Source organism: Venturia canescens, chromosome 5 (genome assembly GCF_019457755.1).
Source record: "Venturia canescens isolate UGA chromosome 5, ASM1945775v1, whole genome shotgun sequence".
NCBI lineage: Eukaryota > Metazoa > Arthropoda > Insecta > Hymenoptera > Ichneumonidae > Venturia > Venturia canescens.
In genome coordinates, this window is record NC_057425.1 from 8,967,338 (window position 1) to 8,993,015 (window position 25,678).

The window sequence follows — 25,678 nt, forward strand, 5'->3', positions numbered from 1 at the left end:
GCAGGGATATTGATGAAAAATGAATATGATGAACATCGGAAGAAATGCAATAAAAACACAGCCGGACGGAGCGAAGGAAGAGAAAAATGAGTTTGAATCCAGGTGCGTCTTCGTAATGTAGCATAAGACGTGAAAATAAAACGCAGCAGCGTTATGCTCTCCAGGCGAATGAAAAATAATGGAGAAGAAGAAAGGAAAAAATGTACACGATGAAAAGAAAAAAGGGGAGAAAAAACGGTAAAATGTCACTGTTCCCTAATTACACGGAGTAAGCAGCCAGGCGCTGTCTATACGTGCGTTCCTCGCCTACGGTCTCGTCCCATCTCGTTCTTGTAACGAGTAACGAAGGTAGGAAATAAGGACGTAAAACGCTGGGAGATCGCGTATAGAGAGGTGCGGACTAGGCGTAAGAGAAGAACGAGAAGAAGAAGAAGAAGAGGATCAACGACGACACGAAGACTTTATCTATATATATACAGAGAAGAAGAGCTGATAGGGACGAAGCTGGGAGTGCAAGAAAGTGGTGGATGCCTGGAGGAAGGCGAGGGGGGGCCTCGCCGTAGTACCGCTACTCGGGCAACGAATCGAGCCTCGTTCTACAACGGAAGGGACCAATGGAAGCGTCATTTTGAAGCCGGTACAAGCCCGCAGGAGTCAGCCACCTCGGTTTATAAAGTCAAGCCTCGTAGCGGGCCCGTAGACAGAGCCGTACCGACAGCCGAGCCATCAGGACGTTTTTTGAGGTGGTGTGTGTGTGCTCGGGTCCTCGTGGTGCGAGTTTTTCCATACACCGTTGTTCATTGGTTTTTGTTTTTTTTCGTTTCTTCGCATATTTTTTCACCCACCATACTTAACGGGGGTTCAAATATTTGGGTACATTTTAACTGACGTTTTGAACGAATCGACCAACGAACTATTAAGTCAAAGTGCTCGAAGTGCTACGCTCGTTGGAGAAAAACGAACTTTCCGCGGTGGATCTTGAGAGACGCCTTTATTTGTTGTCCCTCGTTCCAGTGATTTCGTCAAGGTACGTGTGCGCTTCGTCCTTCTCTTTATTCACATTATTTCTCTCCCTTGCGGCTCTGCTCGCCGCATGAATTTCGTTGAACTCGAGCGTCTCATTCGAGGAGCCTACTCGAACAGCTCTTTAATAGTTTACGACGTTGCATTCTTCCCCGGGGATCCAACTTTCTCACAGTCAAGGCCCCACTTTTTATCTCCGACGAATATAAAACTCGTGTAACGCGCGTTTTGTGACCCCCGTAAATCTCGCTTCGCAGCGCGACCGAAAGAGAATCACGAGACGAAAAACGTCACTCGAGTTCCATGATTTTCGATGCAAACTGTCAGATGCTAACCCGACGCAAATGGCCTCATAGCTGTCAAACGCAGTAATCCTCGGTCACTGAAGCGATCTCGTAAATCAACGAAATATCGAGGAGGAAAAAGCTTTCCCGTGCGTTCGACGAATCGTTTGAGGTTCACGCGAAACGAGCCTGAGACTCGCGAACGCCCGGCGGACACACGCGGACAAACTTTATTGCGCTCCGGCGCGGAGAGTTCGATGCCTGGAAATAATGTTCACGGGGTGGAAACGGGCGCCGCGGGTGAGAAAATCATATGGTTTTTTCACACCAATCTTTTACCTTTTCTTCTCCCTTAATCACTGTAATCTGAAACACTTTTGCCTGCTCGTATCTTCGTAGATCGTTCTACATTGACGCCCCGATATACACGTTAAGTAGATGTGCTCTGTCTTCTGTCTTTTTTCATCCGCTTATCATCTCTCGTGAATCTTTGCTGTAATAGCTCGTTAAGGCTCGAGTAAGAAGTCGCGAGAGCGAGAGAGAGGCGGGCGCATTGCACGAAGATCGAGAGGAACCGAGAGCCCGATAATCGAGGCCAATTTCGTGTATGAGAACGAAAGGAAATTACGAAAAAGAAAGAAAATATATAAAAACGAAACAATGAATCAACCGGTTGAATTAACGCCGATAAACAATACTATTTATTAAGCATAAAAATTCGTACCAACTCGCGTACGTTTATACCTTATAAGCAGGTTTATACGATCAGTTTTTTTTTTTTCTTTTTTGCCAACACTTTATACCGCGACCTGCCCCACTATCCATCCGGTCGACGTGACTGTTGCAAGTAATCTTCTTCTTCTTCTTCCCCTTTTCTTCTCCGTCATCTCTTCAGCTTCTCCTTCTTCTTCTTCTTCTTCTTCTTCTTCGCCGCCGCCGCCGCCGCCGCTCTTGACTACATACTTTTGCTCGCGTTGTTGCGTGAGCCCCGCTCTTCGGGAAAGAGAGACTACTCGAGCTCTCATTCTCTCGCGCGCGTCAGGATCTCTGAGGCGCCGCGCCTGGGCATTGACCCTCGGAGAGCGCTCGCGGTTCTCGAGAGCACCAGCAAACAAGAGAGCTGCGTGGCGTAGCCCTGACCGAGACTCCCGTTTAACAAAACGCATGTATATTGTGCCATTACGAAATCCACGCAGGCTGTAACCGATCCGTGTTCAGACCCAGATTCTAAAAATACGGAGAATTTTTAAAACTCGAATTGTTCCAAAAATTATTAATAATCGATTAGTATTTAGTTATTAGTAATTTTCACGCATTACTGCGGTTGCAAGCTAACATTTATTTGTGAAGAAAAGCATTCGGAAAGCAATCAATTCGCGTTCTCAAAAATTCTGCAAAGAAACTCGAATGAAAATTGTGCATTTGCGCGGATCGTAAAATGAAAAAAATTGTGATTTTCTGTATTTCTGAATGGAACTCCGCGTTGAAATTTCCGGAGCTTTTGTTGAGGGTCAAGAAACTCGAAATTCCGTCTAAAAATAGCCTTAAAGCGTCTCGAAAAGTATGTTACGGCGTCGATTACGAGGGTCTCAGGTGTCCCCGAGCGCAAGGTGGGTCTTTTCGACTATTTTGGGCCCGTCTGTGAAGGAGCCGGGTGGGACCGGAGAGACACTGCAGACCGGAAAAGACGAGCCCGGAGGGGGGGACTCCTCGTTGTCTTGGTGCAACGATGCGTGCACCTGAAGCGCGCTAAGTCGTCGTCGAGCTACTGATCAAAACTCTTGCTCGGAGACTCGTTGCTCGGTCGAGCGAGAGCACGCGGATTCGGAGAAAAAGTTTGGCCACCGTTCAACCAGAATGGAATGGGCGATGCATGACAACGAGAAGGACCCCCAATAATCATATGAATAGATGGAAAGTGTCGGCGTTCAATAAAAGCACTAAAATTCCCTTGAAATATACGAGTGAATTGAGTTTTTAAGGACAAACATTCGAGCAAATGTTCCGACTTTGGTCAGGCCGACCGAAAAAACGTTTAATGATTCACCGTTTGCTTTGTGAGAATTCTTTCTCGTCGTTTTTTCCTTCTGTCCGTATTTACCTCTGTCTCTTTGGTCCGACCGAAATAGTAGAAAGGTTCGATGGGCTCAGGAGGCGCCGAGGAACACCGGGTCAAGGTTCCGGAGTCCGAGAAACCTATCGAGAAAAGCGGCCGAGTCGAGGAACAGGTGCCGAGTGAACTCTCACATGCACACGCACACGCGAGCGAAAAAGACGCAGACAATAGAAAAGACACGCGTCCATGATTGACGATGCGGGAAAGGGAAAGCCTCGACGGGGACGCCGGAAGTTACGTTTTTTTTCACAGTTACGAAGTTAATATAGTTTTTGTTCGTTACCGCGGACAGCCATTTTGTAACGAATGGACCGACGAGGAGAGTTTGGCTTGTTTTACTTGGAACAATCGTTGTTTCAAGAACGTGAGAAATCTTTTCATTGAGATACACCGAACGGAAGACTCCTCTTTAAATAAATAAAAAACTCCAAAAAATAGAAGCTACCGGCTCTCGGGCACAAGGAATTTATCACATTTTTCCCCTCGTTAAGGAATCCTCGGAGGAGCGACAGGACGCGATGCCGTACCGTTAGCCGCGGACAAGAAAGGCAAACATTCCTCATTTTTTACTCACGCCTTATTTTCGTCGTTTGTCTCCTGATTTTATTCTGACGATGCGCACATCTTGTGCGCATGCGACGAAAAGCCACCGCGTGCCCATCCACGAATTTAGCTTTGTACCCACGCTTTGGATTCTCTGAAGTAGTTTTTGGGACCACGAGGAAACTCGCGCTTCGCGAAGGAGGTCAGAACACCCGCACTCCCATGCGGAATACTCCCTATCGAGTTAAACGAACTTTCGAGCTAATCGCTTTTTCCAAACTATTTATATTAACGCGATAAAAATTAATTGAGCGCTTTTCTTCCTCGCCTACATTCGACCGGTGACATCGAAACCGCTCGAGTCTATTCGACGCGAAATGCATGAGTTTTCCATCGACTAAAGCCTCGAGGAATTTCGCGAGCCTAAGGTCGCATTGAAATTGCTCCGAAAATTGGTCAAACGTGCGTATTTCCCAAGCAAAATTCTGCTACGATTTTTACTCGTTCCAAGGCAACCGCACTCCGCGAATTGAAACTGATCCAGGAACGAGATATAAAAAGGAATAATTTCCCATGATCGTTCGAAACAAGTATTCAATGACGTCGCTCAAAAAATCAGGAAAAAATGCCATTCGACTCAAACATGTTTGAATAGCCTTCTGTTTAATTAAAGTTACGAAAGATCCTTAATTATCGTAGCATAAAATCGCGCAAGTGCGCATCAGCCGAGCGAGAGCTCGGCTCTCTCGGTCAGTCACACTGAACGTGCTGCGTCACTGAGCACACGAACGCATGCACAGCAAGTACACACGCGCACGGTGAAGGAGACATACACGCAGGGACAAAAAGCGTGTCGTCGGGGATTTGCACGGAGCAAAGATCGCGAACGCGACTTCCGGGCCCGCGGGGGGGAGGAAGACCTCGGTCTCTTGCGATAACGAGCTCAAGCTTCTTTGCTAGGGAACGTCGCCATTTTACTCGTGAATATAGCCTGGCACGAGATCGTGCCATTATGTGCTAAAAGTCGCTGCTCAACAAATAATAACACATTACAATATACATGCGTCAAGTGTGCATGAGCTAAGAAATAAGAAAGAGGATTCTAAGGACAAAAAGAAACAATAAAATTCCGCATGAGCCGACAATTTTAGTAAGCCAGGTCACTGGTTCGGTCTAGAAAAACAAAACCGTGTGTAGCCTCGTCAAAAGAAAATATTTCTTCTCCGTTTTTTCGAGTCTATTTCTCGGGCCTTAAAAAACCGGTGTAGTCACGCGAAAAATTTCGGCCTCATTGCAGTGGTTAATTTTGATTTTTAGTACTTAAAAGACTATTCACTGAAAGCGTCATTTTATTAAAACTTTTATCATTATTCTCGTGGACAGAACGGTCCCACAATATAATCGATGACCAAAGCAGCCTCGAATGATTCACGAAAATTCAAATGACATTTGGGTTACTCGGTATCGGTTTGCCCTTTATTTTTTACTATCCTCACGTGCCTCGCCCGCTCGAACACACAATGCGCAATGTGTGCGTGACGAGTGACATAAAAATCTAAAAAAGCGTTCCCAAACTGTTCTATCAGCTCGGAATGCTTTGTACGTGGATCGAAAAATGGAGCTCTTCGAAATTCACTCTCGGGCACGTGATGTACAATAATAGCCAGACGTGCCCGCATTTCGATCGTGGACGAGCAGCACGAACGTAAACTGCGCGACGAAAAAACAGTCCTCGTTGCTTATTTGCGGGAGAATTTTCTCAATTAACGATCGATATTAACGATTCACCCGATTTTCTCTGTTCGAGTAATTACACTATTTAGAATCTCTTGCTCAACGGCACGAATGTAATATAAGCCACCCATATAGCATATAACGGTTTGTCTCCTCGTGAGCACCTAACAGAAAAAGATAGGAAGATATAGAAGGAGCGAGAAAAAATCAAAGTCGGTGGCAGCGTGGGCGAGAGCACTGCGGTCAGGAGAGAACAAAACCACGTTGGTGTGTTAAACTCGACGGTGTCGAGTAATACTTCGGTGCTTCTGACTTTTTTTTTATCCTTCCTCGCTTCTTTCTCTTTCTTTCACTGTGGCCCATTGTCTCAAGGGGGACCGTTACAAAATCGGGAAGAGAAAAAGGGAGAGAGAAAGAGAGAAAAATCGCTGAGAATGCACGCGACCAAGAGACTCGTTCTTCGCGTATTCTGTGCACTTTATTGTCAAATTTTTGTCCCCCTTTTTAGAGCTTTCAAACGTGAGAAAAAAAGTATTTCAATGAAAAAACTCCATCTCGAAGTTACGTACATTCTGATCAAGTCGAGAAGGAAAAATTAAATTCTTCAGCAAATATACGGGTGCTGGTCCCCCACAGATCTTCGACAAATGTACATTCTTCGTATTTATTTTCCGTATTACCGATTCACAGTCGTGCGGACGGGCTGAATTGAAAAAAAAAAATCATAAAAAAAGCACTGCAAAAGCTTCATATCCCATAAAGAGAATCGTCGGTCTTATAAATTTCCTTATACATTTATCTATACGAACATATAAACGTGTATGCGCTATGAAAATAGTAGATGAATGCAAGAACCGATAATAAGGCCAACATGAGAGGACCCGAGTCGTGGATCTCGCCGGGTTTATCCATTCCGGACTCTTTCACTGTCCTCTCTCATTTCTATCGCGATTCACGGTCAAGTTCTTCACCCCGGAATTCCTCGATTGGAGATACACACAAACACACAGAGAGAGAGAGAGAGAGAGAGAGAGAGAGACACACGCGCGCTTAATCGCGAATAATTTCTCATAGAGTGCGAGGCTGCTGGCGACGGGCGATGGAGGGATAAACGCGGAAGTGTGTCGTCGTGATTTTTATAAATAAATATTTATTGGTACACATTCGTTGATAAATATCGTCAAATAAAGTACTTTCATGTATTGCAATGATCCGAATGCGAATAAGTATGGAAACGAGATTTGAGAACCACAGCCTCCATCGGAAGCCCGATGTTCGAAAATGAGTCCACAAATTCGAAAAATTTTCAGCAGAAGCATTCAAACGTATGGAGCTTTCAAAGACTCCCGGTTTTTTTGAAACCTTCTACCGTCCGGGGTCAAGTTTCCCTCAACATTCTTACGCGAAATGGCTTTTTTATGCCCATCGATCGAGACACCACGTGACTGCATCTTTTTCGCTGTTAAATCGAGTCCATTTTGCTGCTGAAATTCCTGCTCCGGAGTTTGTGGACCGGACAACGGTATAATCCGACTCACTCGCACACTCATCTCCTTCCTTTCTTCCTCAGTCTTTCTCTGGATCTTCCTTTTTTGTCGGGCTCTCCGGGCCGATAGCACCAAACAAATGCGTCCGAAGACCGTTACACTTATGGGGGGCCGGAGCACAGTGATCGGTTAAGGCCCACCAACCGATCATAAAATCCGCCGGCAACGTGAGATCGCGCCTCGCGCACTCTGGCCCGCGTGACTGACCATCGTACGTGGGCCCTGGATTCGGGCCACGATTCCTCGCGACCCAGTACTGCCTCACTTCAAATTTAATGGTCCATCTGCGCCGAATTCCTCGAGTACTTTATTTAGTATATAGATATAGCCGGCTCTGTATATGGATGAGATAAAATCATCGACCGAGATCCTCGGGGGCTCTTTGGGTTGAATTTTATATTGCTCCTCCTGTTCACTTCTTTTGTTTCATTTTCTCCCGCCCTTTTGTTTTCATTTTTTCTATTATTATTTCCCCTTTATACCTCCGGGGCTTTTTATAACCTTGTGAATCGCGCCCGGTCGTCGTAAGAACCCGCGATGCAGTAAAAATGATAATTTCACAATGTCGTAATGACGTTGCACGCGCTCCTCGTCCCCCTCAAACGAAGGGGATTCTCGATTTTTTGTGTCACACTCGTTCCAGGACTTCGGTGAATTAGGATTTCCACTTTTCTTGCCTCGCTAATGAAAATTAACCAATCAACTTAATCGTTGAATCAAAAAACTCGATAATTGAGTTATTTCAACATTCACTTTTTTTATATTCACTCTAATGGCTACGTGCTGACTCGTCGACTGTGCGACTCGATGAAAAAAATTAATTGTTCGTCAAACACGCTTTATTCGTCGACTTTATTCGCCATTTTCTTGATTCATCATTCGGCTAAATCAAGAAATGTATGAGCGTCATTCCAGTACTATTTTTATCTTGAAAACTATATATTCATCGTTTTATAGAGGATATAAAAGCTTGTTGAGAAGTTTACGTTGGAAAAATATAGTTTCGCAAAGTTCTCGTTATAATCTGAACGAGGCTCTTCCTTAATCGTTGAGCGATTGAGCTCGATGGCTCTTCGCCACATAACCATTACTCGGGGAATACTTTACACCGTGTACATACGAGCGTTAAGGGGGGGTGGGGGCACACACGAGGTAAAATACATGTGTGAAATATGTGGTTGTAATTTCTATGAAGATTGAACGTCGTTGAGAGGAGCTTGGAGATATGCATTAGAAGGAAGTTGAAGATGAGAAAGATTAGAATAAAGAAATGGAGGAGAATGAGGAGAATGAACGAAGAGATGATGCCACATGGACCATGTAAGAGGAAACACGTGGCTGAAAAGATTGCCACGACGTGACAAGGGAGACGAGACTTTGAATGGTCAACCGTTAACTCGGATGTGAAAGGAGTCATTTTTTTTGTTTTTCCCTCTTCTTCTTCTTCTTCTTTTTCGAAAAGGACAAAAGGACGAAGCATCGAGATCGATTTATCATGTGTTTTTTGAATAACCGATGCTTCCGGAAGTTCAAGTGAGTGTGACGCCATCGCGGACTGTATATGTTCCATTCTTTTTTTTCCCCTTGGAAAAGTATATGTAAATAAAGGAAAGGAGTCGTTAATGCGCGCGCGAGAGTTTCAAGTCCGTGGGCCTGAAAACGTGAAACGCTCTACGAACCGCTAGAACGTTAAAATAACGTATCCAAACGACCACAAGTTAGTGCTCGACTAGATCGTCAGCGCGCCGTTATTCGCGGCTTCCGCGAGACCGTAATTTTCGCCGGAACCCATGATAAATGCGTATCTCACCCAGGGCGATAAATATGCGAAACACTTGAACGATAAAACTTGATAAATCTCAGTGAAATTGACGCAAACTACTGTTAATTACTTGTACAACCTCGTACTTTCTTTATGAATGTGTTTTACTATGAAATTAGGCTCCATTCTCCATGGTTATGGATCCCGTGAACAAGAACGTCACTAAATCCAGTTGATAACAGAGCACGTGAGTAGAACGTCGTATTCTGGAGAGAAAAGTCCTTACAATTTTTCCTCTCCGACGTACCGTTGCCGAGATATCGGACAATCAGTGACACCCAATCCGCTGTGACGAGGTGGGCGGAGCCCCCCCCACTCCGGCTTGCTTATCGCTGGACTCGACTGGCTGCTACGAATCTTGTGATATCTCGGGAACGGTGAATCGGAGAGAAAAACGAGCAAGGACTTTTCGCCTCGGAATTTCATAATCTCGCGATTACCTATAACTGGAATGCGATATCTCGAGCGCACGAGGGGGGAATGGGAGTCAAGATTCCGGTTGCGACTGCGGCACGCGTGGAATCCTGTTGCAAGATTCCGTAATCCGTGAAGCAAAACGATGGAAAAAAAACCAGTCGAAATAATGTACAGCCGTGAGGATTGGCACGTTAAAAAAATTCAAATGAGCATGATTTACGAGCGTCAAGCACAAAATATACGGTACACGCGTATAGATTAGGTATGAATATATGGTTGGCGAACTGGAAGCTTCAGCGACGTATGACCGGACACCGTTACGATCTCGATATCCCGATTCCGTTTCTCCTCCATCCTCCTGCTTCGATGTTCTTACTATTCGAGTACAAATACCAAGACGAATCTCCCCATGAGTTGAAACTTTCGAGAGAAACCACTGTCCTTCTTCTTCCTCCTTTAATCCCGTCTCGTTTCGCACGGACACGAATATCACGGCCAAAGTATTCGATGAAAAAAGCAACGATAACGCATCGCTAAATCCCTCAGGACGAATCAACTCCGTTTCTCTCTTCGCGCGCACACGCGGCCACTCCGGTGTGTCCTGCCTTTATCAAGCCGTGAGATCTCTCGCTCGTTTGCACCCAAGACAGGACCCCGTTGTTGCTCACAGTTTCATTGAACGCTCGCTCTTCCGATAGGGGAAACGATAGGCTAATTTTCAGCATCCACTCGAGATCGAGATAAATAAAAAAACACTATTTTACCGTGAAATCAAGTTTTCATTTAAATTCTATTCTTACACGAATTCCACTCGATCGTTGGATTCGATCGCTGCATTTTTTATTGCAAAAAAATGGCTTTTCAATTACTCTCTGTAATCCTATTTCACCAGCCATTCTCCCATTCTCTATTAACGATTCATTCGTATCAATGACGTTGATAAAACTCTCGTAACAATGGCGCGCTTATATCGCATATGTATAAATTATAAAGCATGCACCAAAATATATATACGTCTTTGGGCTCGTTATTATACACCGCGATGGAAAAACCGCACGTAACGGTGTGGCGCTATCCCGGGAGAGACTTCATTTCAATTTACTGTTACGTTATTCGATTTACTCAGACTTCGAGATAAGCTTACCGGGAGTGGAGGAGACGCTGCTCCTACTACAGCTCCCATATCTCGTTCGAGTTGTAATAGGGTCCGCGTGTTTTATTCGCGCAAATCGCTTCCGGTATATTTTCAAGCTTCCACGCAGATTCGTCGTGGTTTTACCGAGCGATTGATCGTCCTGGAACAATCGTGGAAGAACATTCTCTCGGTATTCCTCGTCGATTGTCCACTCGAAAAAATGAGAAATTAGCGTGAAAAATGGGAAGAAAGCTTACGAATTTTTGAGGCGTTTACGTGCCGGGAATTCGTGAAAAACTTACTTCAGTAAAATTCTTTGGAAAATTCTGAAATATTTCCTGCATTATTCATCACTCTCGCTGGTTATTTGGAAAATAATTTACAAGAATTCAATATTCCGTGGGACGAAACTGAGTGAACAATCGGTAGGAAAGCATGACGAATGAACCAATTGGAATTTTCAAAGCTGCCATTTCCGTAGAAGAGAAAAACGACGAAAATCACTTCGAATTCTTCCCCGACTGATCAGCGACACAAAAGCTTGATTTTTAGGACTTCCCTCCTCCCGATATAATCCACATCCATAACTGTTAATTCATCTTGGGACTAGCGGTAGTTAAGCGTTGCCGAAGAGGAGAGAAAATTGTTAAATAATCGACCGACCAGACGATCGGATCGTTACCTTGGCCCAGTATTTGGTTCCTGCGGATACTTGTACAGACGAAAGTATATCTATATATGCGATTCCGTATGCGTGTACCGTACCCGAGACACGCAACGGGTCTTGGTGGTTTAGTTATAGGCAACATCACACAGAACGAGATGAAAAGAAAGGCGCGCGCGCGCATATGAGAGGGAGAAGTTGTGAACGCGACACCGTTACACGTTGCCCAGACTCCGAGTATACATTTTACAGTATTTTTATACGTATTTACAGATGTTATAAAATTCTAGGAATAAATTATTCTATAAATGTATTATGCGATATAATTATACATCCACGTTATTTCAATTTTATAACTTAAGGTATAAAACGATAAATAGATGGGATTACAGAGGGCACATAACCGACCGACTCTTCGCGAAGTGCAACACAAATGCGTTCCAATAAAACTTCGAGACTCGCGTAGAGGCTGAAAAGTCAAATTGGTATTAAAAAGAGGATTTTTTTATTTCCATTTCTGAATCATGAAAATTTGAGGATTGATCGACGGAGGAAGAAATAATTCGAGTGTCAAAAATCTCGGGTTCTTACAGCTGCAAAGAAATTAATTTTCCAACTAGCTGCAGGTCTCCTTTGATTGCTTTTTTGTGCTCAGTTCTTATACGTTGACGATTATTACCGCATATGTTGCTTATTTATTACCGTTCGATTGCGAATAACTCAAAGTAGTTTTCTCCGTCCTGAGGCCTGGACGACAGTTATTAAATTTTTCCATGGCCACCGTTTTTTTTAACCATCTCACGAGTCTCGATGCGTAAGTTTTTTTATTTTATTTCATTTTTTTTTTTTTATCGTCCAGGAACTTCTCTATTAACGAGCGTCTGGATTCTGATACCGTTAACGACCGGATTAACGCAGCGTGTCCAACACATTAATTTCTCTGCACTCGTACTGGGCTAAATGAATTTAAAAATGATACGAAGATAGCAAGATTTCATATCAGATATCGCCCGCGATATTTGAAAAAATATATTTATTACGAGTCATACGATGATAGGAAATTCGACCCAGATCGGTAGAACGTATCCAAGTTGCTATCGCGACTATATTCATCTTCCAATCAAGTTGATCTCGATTTTCTTTTCATTTTCGTCATTATCATTAAGTTATTTTTTTTTTCTAAGTTTTTCTTTCATTTATTATCGTTTCCATTATTTATTGAATCTTTTCGTCACTATAGAATTATTGCTAGAATTGAACCAAGGTCAGATCAATGCCGGGGCGTAATAGTATGCGAAATACTTTCGTGCAAACTTGTTTTTGTGGGCAGGACCTTCGTTTTTCGAACGTTTAAATGTATATACGTATATCCGTGTACATTAATTTCGATGAGGTGATTATAGGATGCTTTTTTTCGTTTCTTCGAGCATCCTCCTGCTCGAAGGCCCACGAGGGACCAATTATATCGTACATTTCTCATTTTTTTCAAACATCGAAAATAAGAGATGAAAAAAAAAGTATTTGATAAAAAATTGTTACACGTACCACCTCCTTTTTGTCGTCGCCCGTTGGGATTTTTTTACTCTCGCAACAGACGCCGCCACCTCGAGGGCCTCTCCCTCTCTCTATTTATTATTTCTTCTAAGCCCAAGGGCTCGCGAGCTCACGAAGGTGTACCGTCTCGTAAAACAGAATATTTTCTTGTCCCTGGAGCACGTAATTTATGGTCGATTGATTTTTTTCCTCCCTTTTTACCATCCTCCGAATATCCGCACGAGCCTTGCTGTTTTTTAACGTGTACTTTCATCCAGCCACCGATACATGCAGCCGCATAATTAAATCGCTCGCGTGATCCTCCATCGAAAGAATTTCGTTTCGTTGAGATTGAAAATGAAACACGAGCGGATATCCTTTAAAATCTCTCGCGCTTTATTATATCCTTCGCTGTATTTATCGAGGCGATAACATTGTCGTCTTGTCCATTTCGCAGTTTAGTTACTCGACCAACTTTTTGTCCGACGTGTACAGTCGAGTCGAAAAGTTGGACCAATTCTTGCCTCCCTTTCCTCCGTCACTTTTCCTTTGAGGATTTCACGCTGAGCGCTAAGCCGAGAATCGATGCTCGATTTTCCGATCGATTAAACTGACCCCCACAGCATACTAATCGAGATATTTATCTGTAAATGGGACTTTAATTAATTTCAATGAACTTCAAATCACTTCGCAGCTACAGACACGAGATATCGAGTCTCGAAAGCATCTCGTAATTTCGTCGGCCTAACGGTCCCCCCTTTTTCACTCGTCCTGCGTCTCTTTTCTTTCGTTCTTTCTCTTTCTCTTTATTCCCCTCTCTCCTCCCAGCATCGTCTCACTCGATTTGGGCACAACGTATCCGAGAAGATGAAAGGAAAGTCGAATCGTTGGAAAGTCGTGAATCTCTATTGATCCTCGCACACTCATAATTTCCCAAAATTTTTTCAGTGTCACTTTGCTGGTGCCCCTGTCTACTCGAGCACATTTCACCAAAATTATTTGCACGCTGAAAATGAGCTTGAAACAAACAATCATTCAAAAATTTAACGTAAATGATAAAGAAATGTATAAACATCCGGTTGAAAATGAAGAATGTAATTAAAATATAAGTACTAATTATGGAAACTGATTTTTTCTTGATAAAAATGAAAAGAAAATTTAATTCATGATTCAAATGAACTTTACATTCACGAATATACGAGCTCTCCCTGCTGTGAAAACGTGAGTAAGCTCCACGTCTATCAACGCGCGATTTAAGCCTCGGGAGACTCTCGACCACCCGTACCTTATACGCAATTAAATTCCTGTATGGAAATAATGCACATAAGATTCTTAAATAGCCACGTAATTATAGTGCTATATGTGTTTTCACATGGAACATCGAAAATTATTTAACTATTTCGAGATTTATTGCACTTTTTTTAACAAAATTTCATTGCTGCTATTTTTTTTCAAATAACATTGATCGCTTTCGCGATACTGAATTGTTAATAAAATTTATTAAACTGATAAATGAATAAATGATAAATAAATACGATTTTTGAAACTGTCGATAATTTTGTATTATAAAAAGTGAAAAATGTCACAATCCTCGATCATTTTTCACCCGATTCTCTGGCGAGGCACCTCAATTTTTCTTTTCTTTGTCTAAAATGTTCAGTCTCCGATCATCCTCCCGTGGATTTTTCATGGCACAATATTTTATTTGTCCTCATTTTCCCTCGGATCTGCAGTTCTTCTTTATTCCACGACTGTTCCTGTGCAGTGGAAGAGCAGGAATTGAGAGAAAAACAGCAAACGGAAGGGTCGGCAAAAGTGTGAGACTCGAGCAGAAATTGATTCGTGATGCGGTACGAGTACGCGTAGGAAAAATCGCGGTTCAACAGACCGCTATAATTTAACCGCGGAGTATTTGCGTCGAGTATTACTTGAAAGGAGTCCGCGGAACTTTGTGCAATTTTATTTCATACTCCGTGGTGCCCACCACTTTATCCGCGTTCGATCTAGGAAATAATTTTTTTTCAATATATCTCAGCCTCTCGCCACGCAGTTGAAATTTCTTAGGAACTCGGCGATTCCAAGTTTTCATATTTTATCGGGAAATAAACCCGTTTTGCTGGATTCCCGTGAACAGTCTCGAAAAATTTTATCAAAAAGTTACTCGTTTTCAGGCTTATTGAAAGCTGAGTCGTTGTCAAAACCACTCGATAAAATAAGCAGCACTTTGTAACCAAATTCTTAAAAATTGAACAAAAAATTAAATCTCTTGATGCGATAAAATTTTCTTTATTGGACCCGTCGAATCGTGACGGACGAAATGGAGCTGAACAGCGTCAAAAAATCCAACAACAAATTCGCTCGACCAATGAATTTATTCAGTGTATGTGAGCCGGGCAATAAAATGATTTGACGAATAAAAAAAATTGACACTGTGGTACTCGACAGGAGTGAATGTAACAGAATTTCGTAGTAGTGCGCACAAATGAATATTCTTGATTGAAAATATTTTAAAGCCAATTTGCAACGGAGGTTGTAAGTCACGAAGTCGCAGAGAAAAGGGCGGAAAAGGGTAATAATGCGTTTTCTGGCGGACGTATTCCCGTTACAAAGCGAGGGATTTTTATTTCAATGTTTTCCGAATGATTCGCTGGTTTTTTTGTTCTGTCGGGAACATCTCCGGGAGAAGAGACGCTTGACGTTTTAACAGACTGTGTATGAAGCTCTCGAGCACGCAGAAAAGCCACGAAGCCACAAACGATCCCTCAGGGGAGAGAAAACAAGAGAGATTTCTCTCTAAAGTAATATCCACGCGTGACGCAATATTCCCGTAATCTTTTAACCATCCGTGGATCCAAAGCCCATAATCGTGGTGTTATAATTAATTAATTAACGGACTGCTACCGCAAAACCGAAGCATTCAAATATTTCTCACGAGAGTGCGCGAGCTCGAGACACAGTTCTTTCTCACCAGTGTGAAATTTCACGCTGATGCATTCATTTAAATGCAAACATTTTTCCGTTATAATTGACGATCCCTTTGTTAATTAAAGCCATCGATCGCACATTATTTCATCGTCCTCATTCTTCGTCGCTTCAACTCTTCGGCCTTCTTCCATCTCGTTGAGAAAACGCCATGCAGCATTTTACTCACGTAGAAAAAGCTCCGTTTGAAAAACTCCACGAAATAAGACTCTTGATGAATCATTGTTTGCCCAGAAATTACCATAGTTTTTCCAAACTCTCAATTTCCTTTGATAAATGAGCCACGAAACCGAGAGAATGTTTCAAAAAAAACTCCAGAAAACTGGTCAGAATACGATGAAATAGAAAAAACCTTGCAACCATTTCCATCGAAAGTTTCAACTTTTCAACAAATACAAAAAATAAAAGGCACAAGAAAACTGAATGTATATATAATTGGGGTTGTTGGTCTTGTTCGAGTACGGAGCGAGCTGGAAGTCTCGGGATCGGTATCTCCCGAGGATCATTATCCTTGGTCACGGTTCTTCGTGTCAGCGTTCCCTCTAATACAGTACAAACCCTTCAGTTCTTTTTTTCTCTCTTCCGTCTCTTTAAAACTCTCACCGGTCGTTAATTCGCGGGACAGCAGACAGGGAAGGTAGAAATTATTAGAAATATATACATATATATATATATATTTATTTCTAAGATCAGATACTTCTGGGCAGGAATGATCGTCGTCCAGTCGAGGGTGGATCTCTGCGGACGCGCCTCTTGCCTGATTACAGGCTCGCTCTGTAACCTCCAGCGTTTATATCTATATACAGTAATAAATATATACAAGTGTATATATATTTATAACTGACATAATAGGGCGGTGGAAAAGAGCTAGAAAGTCAAAGAGGGACCGAGAAAAATTCGCGTAATGAAGCACAGTTTCACGTTCTAATAATAATTTCTGCCGACGAGTATCAGGCATCGAGGCACGTCAGGATAGAAACGTCTCCAATGACGGATGACATTTGCCTTTCTCTTAAATGTGCCCTCAAGCAGGTTGACGCCCCACTGGCTCATCACGTGGGAACCCGGGAGCTTTCAACACTCAGGAAGACAAAAATTTGAAGGTATTTAGGACGTGGGATAAAAGGATTAAAAATGAGTTGAGTAATGAGAGGAATCATTAGAGGAAACTTGACTCGGTGAAGTTGGAACCGGAGTCGGAAACTTGGCTGCTGAATTTCTACAAAGCTGCATGTGATTGTCCTTGACGATGATCTTCCACAAATATTTTGCGCTCGTGTTTCTGGGCTGTTTTCCGCATGCGAATTTTCGATCCGGAAAATAGGGACGATAAAATAACGATGGACGAAACATTTTTTTAATGAGTTTCGGTTGACGAACGAGGGGAAAGAGAAATACGAGAGTGATTGCGCACGCGAGTGTACGCTCTCTCAGGGCTTTCCACAACTATAAACTCGTGCCCGCGTACACATGCACGTTGTTCCAGAGACCCTGCACACAGCTAAATCCGCTGGAACCCCCTTTATGCGCGCTCCGTCCGTACAAGTTGCTCGCTACTTCCCCATAGCTTCTGGACTCTCGCGAGGAATTGCATACGTTAAAGTAACTTTAATGTATGTAAAGACGATGGGATGTACATGCTCCGCGCAGGCTTTACTACTTGTGCTCAGAAAATATACGCCGCAACATTATAAATATCTACGTATAGATATAAATGTATATTTAAGTGAGGAATTGTATATGGAGAAGATTTTCTCATCCCTCCGGAGAGTCCTCTCGCTGTTGTTCCTACGTGCTCTCAGCAAATGCAGCTGGTAAATGATCCCGCAGACAAAACATTTGTATATACAGACACGTAAATTCAAGACGAAACAACATTGAATTTGTTCCCGTCCTCGAATATATGCACGAAGAAAACGGATTCGTTTGGTGTAGTGAGGAATATATTATTTTTCAAGAACTTTCAAAATATTTAGGCATCGATTACAAAGAGCATAGTATTTTTTGAATTCTCTTATTTTTTGTCCCTTGAATTATAAACGCAGCTTTGTGTGGATAACAGAAAGTGATGCACGTGAGAACTATATTTCGTTTTTTTTGAGTGTTATTCATCGTGTCAGACTAGCACTTACCGATAAGTGGAAATGTATTGTAAATGTTTTGTTTTTTATTTTTTATTTGTTATATTATTTTATTGTTTTTTTTTCCAGGGTTGCCCGAGCATACTTTACAATATAAACATTTGAAATGACTGAAAAGATTTTTCACTCTGCTCATAAAGAAAAAAAACTCTTGAGTCTTTTGAATGTAAAAGTTATGGGTTTTGGTATTTTTACTATGGTGGATAGAGCAATTCTTATTACTGCTCTCCGAATAAATGCTGGAATCCAGTGTACTGTCCGCCCGAGATACTATATTCCTAGTACTTTCCTCTAGAATTTTCGGCCTCGTTTTCTCCGTGTGGACAAGAATGTTTTTATACTTAGCAATAATCCATTAAATTCAAACAAAACGAGCTGAATTGAAAAAAAAAATAGATGAGAAAACATCGTTTGAAAAATGACGGAAAAATCGTTGTTGGTATTTGAAAATTTTTGTAAATAATCGTCGATCAGAAACGAAGCAATGTTAAAATGCATTAAAATTAATAAAAATGAATAATACGAAAGTCGTTTTTGTTTGAAAATATGAAACAATGCAGCATCTCATAATTTTGAGTTTGCTTTTTTTTTCAATAATATTTAGCTTTAGCACCGTGGGTATGAAGAAACGATAAATTGTCGAATAATATATTTAATGGTTTAGAAGTAATGTCTGTTCATATACTTAAGTGCACGAATATACGTGAGCATGCGTGCGCGCGTTGGTTGTGACATGCAAGGAAGGAGAAAGACCCCTGTGCGAAAGTGTTCTTCTCGGGCACTTACCTCACCTCGCTATATCACTATTATCCACACGTGTCTACGTAAAGACTCGTATAAGCGCATATGTGTATAAATATATATAATGGTGAGAAATGAAAATGGCCTTGAAATGGTACAACGTCACTGAAGAGGCCTCCGGATGTGATGCATTGGTGCAAGTGCAAGTGCACGAAGAGAGAAAGCTGAGCATCTCGTTCCTCGGTCACATAAATTCTTTAGTTGCGAAAGAGATAGAAGAAAAAAAATGTTTAAAAAAAGCACGAAAGAGGGAGTTGGGACGCGAGTCAGTCCGTCGACGGGTGTATTTATTCATTTTCTTTATTTAAGGACGATATTCGTGAAATATTTATGGGATAAATAGGTGCGGGTACACGATGATTATCGATGCGAGGCAAGAAGTCGTTCAGTTCTGTCGAGCGCAGGCGACTCGCTCCTCGAAAGGTGCTTCGCAGCCTCCACATTGTTTATCCACATAATCGGGGGGTGCAAAAGTTCGATTTTTTTTTCATCTCAATAGTCGCACAATTTTCGCAACGGGCGACAGTTCGAAGAAACTTTGTTGAAAAATCGCGCAGGAGCTCCGGGGCAAAAAAGATCGCTGAGAATAACCGAACACGAAGGATCACTTTTATTTCCTCTTCTTGTCGCGCCGTTGCGCGCGCGTCCTTCTACACTAAATGATCCTTTTTCCAGCGCTCGCTTTCCTCCTTTTTTCCCCATTTTTTCTACTCCTCTTTGTCCCTCTCCCTCCGTTCTGTCGCTCACTGCAACAGAGCCTCGCCGAGACTCGGTCGATCTTGTCGTTTGAATCGTGTGCTCAATGTACTCATCCTAAAGGACCAAGAAAACATCGCGAGATGAAGAAGAAGAAGAAGCAGAAGAAGAAACGGTGGACGACGACCGAGCCACGAGGCGCGGAGCCTCGAGAAAGAAATATAAGAAAAGTGGCTCCCGTAGCGAAACGTGTAATTTACCTGGACAACGATACCGAGAAAAGAAATCCACACGTATATATACGTATAGCATTGCAGATCCTTTATCCTCTTCCTCGTTCTCCGGACGCTCCTTCTCGTCCTAGGACCCCGTCCTTGTCACGAATCTTGTCGTTGAGGTAGATCGTGTCCTTGGACTTGGAGCATGCACCGTGCTGTAACTCTCTTCTTATTCGTCCTCGCCTCTTTCGTGCTCGGTACGTGCGCGCACCCCGGAGCCTCGAAAAACAAAAGCTCCGAGTAATCCTCCGCGCACATACCTCTTCACGTACTTTTAAGACGGCTCGATATCGACATCGGATGTTTCATTGAATGTTGCGTCACTTTGCGATCGATCATTTCAATTTTGCTGCTCGTTCCGAAGTTTTTTCTTATTTTTAACCAATTTTTACTTCATTTTCATTATTTTGAGCAGTTGAACGTGAGAAAGGAATTTTTAGACCGATTTACGTTATTCCTTGGCATGATTGAACCACTTTTCATTGGTTTTCGAAGCGTTCACTGTGATTACAAATCCATTGAACATTTTTATGTGATTTTTAGAAGATTGAAGGCAAGAAATTATGGAGGAATGAGTTATAATTGTATGCAGCAATGCCACTTTATTTTCCTCCAATTGGGTTTCAATCCTCAGAGAAAAGCTTTTTTGCCATCGAACAATTAATTGCCTGCACACGTATAATTTTGAAGACATAATTTCCAGTGATGTTTGCAGCTGGAGTTATCTAGTGCAAGCTGTAAGGATAATTATTGAGAGAGGAGATGAAGAGAGGTGTCCACAAAAAAATGTATTGCCAGAGAATTTTCTTGCCGAGAGGAATGAATTGGAGTAATTGTGTGGAATTTCCTTGGGGAAGAATGACTGCGGCGTATATGAAAATAGAAGGTGATTTCGAGGTGTAAAAATTTATGTAAATTTCCGATGAGAATAGAAATAGCTGAGTCGGTTAGGGAGACAAAGGTGGAAACTACCCTCGGAAGAGCCCGTACGTCGGGGCTGTTGATTTTCTGTTGGCGTATACGAAAGAGTCGATTTGCATCGTGAGTCGTGGTCGAAGGACGAGCAAAACAAAATGGACGAATGGTACATTGCACATACGGTAGTGAGCAGAACGGAGAGAGGGAAAGAGAGAGAGAGAGAGAGAGAAAGCCCACAGAACTTCGAATAGATCCGCTTATAAGCGAGGCAAAACGACGAGGGTATAAAAACACACACACACACACACACACACACACACACACAAAAGTGAAGAAAAACGAGAAAAAATCGTGACGGGCAACACAAGAGAGAATCCTCGTCTGGAGGACCTTTCATGGGTGCTCGATCTGCTCGTGTGCCTGCACAATAAAACCGTGTGCAAGAAAGCACAGTGTAGGACAAAGTGCTTGACGTATTCTACCTACGACCCCCATACCTCATGGCGATTATTTTCAATTTCTCTTTTCACTTCTCTTCCAACTTTTCTTACTTCACGTTCACTATTCTATTTACATATTTTCTCATTCCCCATCGCTCCGTTGCTCCAACTTCATTGACGTTTTTGCAAGAGAAACCAGCAATACGAATAAAATGATTGCATTATTCGTAGCTTACTTTTGTTATTTGAATACTTCAATTATAAAGAATTGAAATAAATTGAATTTTCATCATGGATGTGGATGCATTTTCCCGGGAAGCCAAGGGCTCGCCATTGGCCCCTATCAGAGGTCGTTGCACCATAGAATACTCTCCCGCGCTTCCACCATGCCGAGCAAGGGAAAAAGGAGCTTCGTTGCTATAAGAGATACCGAGCCATTATCATATTTCTTCCTCCTTCTTCTCCTTCTTCTTGGGTTTCCATCATCAACAACGTTGCGATCATTCACTAATACAACACTCCCCATATCTCTCTCTCTCTCTCTCTCTCTCTCTATTTTCTCTTTCCCCATTCGTCTTTATCTCTCTCCGACTCGCTCGCACTTTTGCACCTGACGTTTTGCACTTTTGCCTGCAAGCTGCGTGTGTGTCTTCCCACGTACCGCTAATTACTTGAGAGATTTATGGATATCGATCCTCTCGCATATTCCAGGTCGAGATCGATCGACCCAGAAGACCAAAAGCTCCCTCCTCGTATTATTCTTATTCTCCTACTTTATCATTTCCACCTCCGTACCCGCTTTCGTTTATCCTTTTTTATAGAAATACAGAGTCACGCTCTTTTACTCGGCGTAAAATCCTCGAGATTTATCGTCACGAAGACCAGCCATTAATATCAGTGTCAATTCAAGCTGGCAGACTTTTGAACCTCGCTTCTCAATTTATCCTACAAATAGTATTACTCTGAGAATAAATGATCTTCGCTATTTTATTCGCTGAATTTATTCATAAGAAAATGATGCAATAAGTTATTCATAAAGCACGCGATTACGGTTTAATCACAATTGAGCGAAAAATCAAAAAATATTTCGTTAAAATCCGAGCAAAAAAACTCGTAGATTTTTCCACATAAAATTATTCAAACTCCACAAGGAAGAAAGTGGTGCTCTAGCGTATCAAATCTGTAATAAATATGAGCGAGGAGTTTCTCGTCGTTGAGATTTTTGTTCACAACGCGTATCGTTGAGAGTCCGGTGTTGCATGGGGAATTAAGGATAATCATTTCGGTTTCAGTCAGTCGGACAAATTTCCATGGCCAGTGATTCTGAAACGTGAGGGATGTTGAAGCCCTTCGTAAATATATACAAACTGAGCTCTGTGCAGACCCAGATATATGAAGAAAATTATGCAATATTATATTCCCACAATGATTTCTATAGCAATTTTCGACGGATGGTCAAACACCTATGAATTTATGCATCCGTTTCGCTCATTTACTATCATCTCGTTCGCTCATGCATCATGTACCCCGGTCTAATTTCAATATTACAAAGTTATAAGAAGAAAATTCATGACTGAAGATTCTGGTTGGCTTAGGAGCCAACCAATGATACCTGATCATTGAACCGAAACTGCGTGAAAAAAGTCAATGAATATAACGATAAAATGAGGATTGCTTGAGAGCAGAGACTTTTAAAACGATCGATTATAGTCGACAGACACTCGAGAAAATTTTCTCGCTTCCCTCATACCGAAGAGACCTCCTCGCATTGTGCTAAATGTTCCGTTATCCGAGAGTAAGCCTCGACTAGAGTCGGCTAGTGATTTTTTTCTGCTTTCGTCTCTCTCTCTCTCTCTCTCTCTCTCTCTCTCTCTCTCTCTCTCTCTCTCAATCTTTTTCCTATCAGACGTCTCTCTCTTTTTCTCTCAACTTTTCAATGTCGTTGTACAAGAGCGAACGACCATCAGGACGAGAATTCGAACGGTCGTTTATTCGCCTCCTGCTGATGTTGCTGTTCGTATTGCTGCTGCTGCGAAATGCGGCTTCCTCGAACGAATTCCTGCGTAACCGGAGACGAGACTCGACGAGTCACGGAGAGTCATTCTCGTAATGGCTCTTCTCGTTGTACGATACCAGCTGTGTCGGATGTACTGCAGGAGCTTTTATATACTCGACGTGTGTGCCGAAATCCGTGTATCTGTAGAAACGCAAACACTTTTCCATGCGAATGAGCGCCCGGGGCAACCGGAGAGACCAAAGGTTGTTTTGGAAACTGACGAAGCGAGTGGAGTCGGAAAATTTCGAATTGATCACGCACCCGATCAACGATGTGTCAAAAAGGGGTGAAACGGACTCGTTCTGAATCGAGCTGGGGCGAAAAAACTCGCTGTGACTTTTGGGACACCCTTTGGACGGTGATACAGCCATACGTGGATAAGCACGCCCTTGCACCTCGTACAAAGACCAGGAAAAGCCCGGGAGCACAAACAAGTCGTTCGCGAGGTTGAGAGTAAACTGGGATACGAGGAATAAAATGTTATTTCTCAGGATCCCCAGGTACTGGTGGTCGTCCTGCTGGTCCATCGTAATATCGTGGCGAACGACATTTTTCCCTTCATTTTTTATCTGTTGATACAGATGCATGAATACTGTTCACGTTTCACTTGGCATCGGTATGTATAAATGGGCCTCCTCTTTGTGGATGGATCGGATCGAGTGAGTCACGATTGTCCTCTGGGACGTGCTCTTTCTCCCAAGAATCATACCGAGCATGGGAACTCTTGTCTTCGTCCCAGAGTTTACCAACTTTATCGATGATTCAGCGAGGAATTATTGATAGCATTTTGCCTCTATGCGCACTGTCTCTCTCTCTCTCTCTCTCTCTCTGACTCTCTTCAAGTTCCTCTCGACCAAGGCCCTTTAAAAATCATTGCAAGCCACGATTTAGCCCCATTAGCTGAGTCACGAAGTCCCACTCAGTTTTCGAGTACCAAACACATGCACAGAATCCAAATCGTCCTCGTTATTATTCCCATTCATAAGATACAACGTTCTCGTACCGAAAGAAGAAACTCGATAAACGTGAAGAAAATTGAGAAAAATGTTTCGTCGTGTAATTCACACAGTGAATTTGATCGGAATTAACCTCTAATTTGACTCATCCTCGGAGTCGTAACCACATAATAACTCCCTCTAATCGTTCAATCTCGAGAAGTGTGAACGTGGCAATGAACTCGGCGTACATTGCGTGTACACGTGTGTTATCTTTGTATATACGAAATGAGCAATGAAAGGAAAGGCACGCAAGTTTTTTCTCGCATCTCCATAAAATAATCCACGTCCATAAATATATAAATGCGTTTATGGAATTTTGAAAAAAATAAAAAATAATAATAAAACAAGGAGGACAAACTGGTTCTCTTTATCGGGAGTGAAAAATGTTCGAGGCCCTGAAAAAGGGTAGCAAAATCTAACTTATCTCGGTCTTTATTGGGTGCGATCTAGTTGCGACTGCGTGCTATTTTCAACGATTCCTTCCTACAGGCGAGCACAACTCACATAAGTATATATAAATAAATGACTCCGGGATCTAGGATCGTCCTCACGACATCACGGGCTCCGCCTCGCGTCCGAGATTAGCTGTTACATTCGAGAGGAGAAGAAGTTACACCGAGTTCTTCACAATTCTCTGGCTATCTCGGATCTCGAGGGAGAGCCAAGAGGATTTGCACAGTGCACGCTACGTCTGCACTTTTATTTTGTGTTCGAATTCAGTGAAACGAACACGCGTGATAGGTCTGATAAATGGGCTCGAGAGCATAAAACGCACGGGGTTGGAACATACGAGAGAGAGAGAAAGAGGGAGAAATAGACGAAAAGATATCACGCTCCAAGACCGGAAGCGCCACTGAACTGATAAGAGATGCTATTGAATTTTATTCGCGCGGGGCTCTTTCCATTGAAATGTATTTGTCAAGAAGTCATTGGAGTTTTTAACTTTATTATTACTATTCCTATTCATTATCCTTCTTATTCCTTTCATTATTTCATGAAGCCTGATATACAGGTTGAAGCTTCGAGATAAGTGAACCCGTCAACCCGGTTCTGTTCCTCGCGTATGTTATAATTAACTTAACCGTAGCAAGAATCCACGAAACCGGTCGTGACGTAAAGGTCGAAGAACTAAATCCCGGGTAATCGGTGATTTCCTTTTTCGCTGTGTATTCTCGATGGGAGAGAAATTTTGAAGCTTTTACGTCGTCACCGACGCGCTATCTCGAAGATTAATATCAAAAGGAATGGAATTTTTGAATCGCCGGCTCTGCTTCAATGTCATGTTTGAAACTCGAGGGCGCTGCGAGTGCTGGTAGGAGATTTGAAGGGTTCGCGATTCTTTGACTAGGCACATTCACAAGGCTTCCTGAGTCGAGTAATCGATCCGCAGCGAGTGCTGGAATGATGGTAGTTAAGGTAGAGAAATGCTGGAGGTGAATTCACGATTTTCATGACTTTGAAAAATTGTATTATTTTGCGAGACGGAGTGCGAGGGTCAAACCCCTTTGCTCTTCAGCCCTGTGGAGGTCGGGGAGGTTAAGGTTGGGAGG

General features: G+C 42.6%; 1 protein-coding gene across 1 annotated transcript in view; it reads left to right on the forward strand.

Moving 5' to 3' along the window:
• Nucleotides 1–718: 718 nt before the first annotated feature.
• Nucleotides 719–25,678, forward strand: part of tyn (trynity) — a 36,377-nt gene continuing 11,417 nt past the window's right edge. The window contains exon 1 of the mRNA XM_043418680.1: nt 719–1,027. The gene's annotated coding sequence lies outside the window, so the exon portion shown is untranslated. The remainder of the gene's footprint in view (nt 1,028–25,678) is intronic.